The 4141-nt window shown below is 40.3% G+C and overlaps 1 protein-coding gene across 2 annotated transcripts in view; it reads left to right on the top strand.

Moving 5' to 3' along the window:
- Positions 1–2052: 2052 nt before the first annotated feature.
- The window catches only part of LOC111266613 (alpha-N-acetylgalactosaminidase), a 5975-nt gene continuing 3886 nt past the window's right edge, over positions 2053–4141 (top strand). Inside the window, exon 1 of one of the 2 annotated variants that reach the window (XM_022844234.2) lies at positions 2053–2283. The gene's annotated coding sequence lies outside the window, so the exon portion shown is untranslated. Of the gene's footprint in view, positions 2707–4141 lie in introns of both variants that reach the window. The other variant, XM_022844233.2, reaches the window with a different exon arrangement.

Genomic DNA, 4141 nt, shown 5'->3' with positions numbered 1-4141 from the left:
TACTATAGGCAGCTGCTCCTAGAAATACAAGGTCGTCATTACCTTAAGCCGCGGCCATTCGTCATAGCCAGGCCAACTCTTTTTCGCTTGCGCGAAGTTGACTTAGCTTTCTTTGCAACGCTTTTAATCCTATAGCAACCATTGTTTTTCTGGAAGCGAGCTGTTTGTCGATAACTCATTTTAAAACTGAGCTTTTCATTAGGTCATAGAAGTCGCGACGCCTAAAGATTGACTTGGAGTACCCAGAAAAAAACGATTTTGATTATTAATTTTGCCCTCTGTAGCCTTTTTATCCGACAGCTGGATGTTAGCTTACCTGAGTGGTCTCTCTTATGCGGGACTGCGGGTTCCTGGGATTGACTGCTGTCTCGTATCTTACCTGTCACTGGTGACGTTGCCACCAAAGTTGTAGCTTCATATGCCTGTATCGTCGCTAGGGGCTCCTGAGGCAGGTTTTTTTCAACCTCGATGCATTCCCTGAAGTTTGAGGAAGTGGCCCGATGTGTTTCCATTTTGTGTGGAATGTGGGATAACCCTGCGTGCAGTTTTTTGACATATTATTTAATTCCACGCCAGTAGCAAGCGTCCTAGCCGTCGAGAAAGTCCCGACCGTTGTAAGCGTGCACGGCATGTCGTCTGTTTTTGAAATATCCTTTGTTCTGGTTTCTCCCGTTTCTGTTAGTGAATAATTGCTATCCATGCCTCGAACCGATTTTTCTGCGGTTAAGCGGTGCTGGGGCTCTCCATCTTTTTCCCGAGCTATTCCTCAAGCGCGTTGCAGATTCTTTTCAGTCGCTGTATAATCTGGGTCACGAAATGCCACGGTGACTAGGTTTATTTTTTTTTTTATTACATTTTTATCATATTTGCTTCTGGTTCCTTAACCTTCAGCTTGATGGTGCCCTTGTTTGTCTCAATGACTGTCTGGATTTCCATTCCTTCAGCACCGATCGACCGAGATCTTCACATTTCGGAGCAGCTATGCATTCGTTTTTATCTGCTGCGCTTCTGATGGTAGTTCTTTGCTTTTCAATCCGCCGAGCCTGGTTGCCTTACCGCCTCCTGGCGTGAAGAAGTTATACTTCAACGCCTTGCGAGCTGTTCTTTCACGGCACCCTGCCAATCGGTGTGGTGATACTGGTATATAATTTCGCCTAAATATGTTTTCTAATTACAGTGGATAGTTACAAGTGGCAGAGCTTCGAGATACAACCACCTTGTGTATTTATCCTATGTATACCTATATTTATCCGAAAAAACAGGCGCTAATATATATTATAATAGATCATGATTGTCAACCATCAGTTGAACGGACATTTTATTCATGCGTCAACTTCTATCGTAGATAGATTAGTTAGAGGAAAAATATTGAGGTACTTCCGCTATGTTGTGAACAGTAAGGGCGCCTCATATTTTTTTATCTAGGTATTGAAATTGTTTTCTTCAGAATACATAATCAAACATAGAAAATCTCAAATATAGTAGATTCTCATAAAGAAACGACATAACAGAGGGTAACGGACGTAGGAAATAGCATAGTTAATATAAAAAAATATCCTTATATTACAACCTTACAAGGACGCAAAACCTTATATTTCTATACATGATTTTTAAAGAACCATAAAAAGCTTATTCCGGCTGATTTTAGCACCCCTATAGTTATTTCAATGCTATTACTAAAATCATATCACTGTTTAATTTATTCGGTTTATTCTTGGTTCATTAAACTGAAACGTATTATATTCTTTCTGTATAATTCAACGCGTGCAATAGCAAAATCTAACATTCAATAAATAAAAAAAAAAATCAACACTTCTTCCCACGAAATAGTAATTAAACACTGTATGCTAAATTGATTGAAAGTAGAAACAGTTCGTATTTGGCCGAATGTAATTGTTGAACAATACGCAGCGAAGTGTGTTAGCGGATTTGGCCACGACCGCCCTAGCCTTTTCGGCTAAATCCGTGGAGACCCGAAAGGACAGTATCGTTGATAATATGCCGATAAAAAGCAGTGGGGAAAGAGTGATACTCTTGAGATGCGGCTGTAGACCTTTGGTAAGCACGAATCGCCATTGTTCTCAGAACGTTTCGTTGTGGCATCCTCTTCGAGAAAGACAGCCCCGCCATTCAAGCTTCTATAAAACATCGCCGAATTTACGTGTTGATAGCTCATGCGACGTTAGGCTTATGACGACGCGAATCAACTAACCACTAACCTTTTAGGATCCAAGCTACTCCAGTGTCTGCCAGCTACGAACGCGCCTGCCTATACAAATACAGGTCTGTTCTATTCTACAACAAGTTAGCCTGATTTGTTTAACTAAGAGCGATAAAAATATAAGTTATAGTTCTGAAATTACAATGTGCCCGTGCGAGTGATAGCTATGGCCCAGCTGCTCCGATAAAAAGTGAGTGGGGAAAAGACTTTTCGGTAGCTTTTTTATTCGGTTCAATGAAGCTGTGACGTTGAACGACGTGTTTCCTCTCGGTCGCGTGTGGATAGCCAGAGGTGGAGCTTTCTAGTGCTGTGTCGGTTTGTGTGGTACATACAGAGAAAAGTCCCGCCGTTTGTGCGGGTCACAACCGTCAACAACCGATTAGAAACTGTTCTCTTATTGAAATCGAGCCGATGACCGACCAGTGCCGTCGAGTTGTCGATGGCCGGTAACAATGAACCGGGTGTACTCTGCCCTCGTTGAAAAGGTCAGTGCCAGATCATCAATAGGTTGTTAGTGATCGAATCAATATTTCTGTTGTGATGGTCCTGAATCGAATGATAGTGATTTGTAGAATATTGATTGATAATCCATGAGGTGAGTGGTTTTCGGTGCGCTAAGCCGGTGATTCTGATCTGTACCGTCTGTCAGTTGGCAGTTTTTGTAAAGGAACGCGTCGCCAAGTGATTAACATGACGAGATACCAATTGACGTAAAGGATTTTTTTGAATAAACGTATTTTAAAATTGGCCTTACAACAAGCTTCCTCCAGGTATATATTTCTGCGCAAACATATTAAACAAACACAGATGAGGTTCGTTCCGCAATATTATTTAACGTATATATTGTTAGATATTAAAACGTACATTTGGATGAATAGTTCCCGATAAGAGTACGTTATATTGAATAAGTAAACCACTAAGTCACGCGCTTCATAAGACTGTATAATTTAAAAGAAAAAAACTTCCAAAAATTTAAAAAAAAAAAGAGGAAATCAGTTCATTCGTGTTTCTTCTGTATCTAAAACGGCTACGAATTTTCATGCAGTCTGTAGCACTGACCTTTACCCAGACTTATACAGTCTAAGGGAGCTGTTTGTGGGTTTCAACTAGCTAGCAATGTTTCTCCCGAAATTTCCAGGAAAAGGCTCAAGCCGGCTCACAACACATACCAAATCATTATACACACAAATGGAACATTATTGCATGCACGACGAAACCGATGCTCGTATTTGTGGTCGGAATAGTTTTTACATGGCCTACTAAGCGAGGCCACGACATTACAGAGAATCGAGTTTAATAAATCTACAGTATACATCTCAACGCTTTCCAGTGGGATTGCTTATAGCAGCTAAAAAGCAGACTTTAGCGTTATACTGTACGATTATAGTTCATTCTTTAAGGTAACGTGGCACACGACTCTATCGAACCGCCTGATAACTTCTCATTGGGCTACCAGAACGTATCAGAAATGTATAGCACTGATTAATGTGTTAGAAGGTCCCAGATTTTGTCGAGGCCTCAGCTAGAGAGGACATAAGAGCGCCGCGTGTTAATTAGGAGTTCACTAACGGAACAGTACCAAGAAATTCTCTTGCATTTGGTTGAAAACCACACGACACCAACTGAATTCAATTGATCTACTATAAAGTTTATACGGAATATCTTAACCCATCTTCTATAGTACTGGGTAGGTTCGCTGAATCGTCTTCGTTGTCTTAATTTCGTACCTTCAAACAATAGAGGTTAGTTCAAAATGTTTGCCTATGTTACTTCATTAAAATTAAGTGTTATAGTGGTCAGATTTACTCTACTATTATTATTTAATGTGGATTTTTATGTAGTAGAAGCGATTAGCTGGCAGCATAAAAGCTTCTTCTTATAACGTTTCGCATAGCATTTGTAATACATTTTAGCGTAAAG

The sequence above is a fragment of the Varroa jacobsoni genome, unplaced genomic scaffold (assembly GCF_002532875.2).
Source record: "Varroa jacobsoni isolate VJ856 unplaced genomic scaffold, vjacob_1.0 scaffold_1103, whole genome shotgun sequence".
Taxonomy (NCBI): Eukaryota; Metazoa; Arthropoda; class Arachnida; order Mesostigmata; family Varroidae; genus Varroa; species Varroa jacobsoni.
The sequence above is the reverse complement of the archived record's forward strand: the minus strand, read 5'-3'. Positions and strand labels throughout refer to the sequence as shown.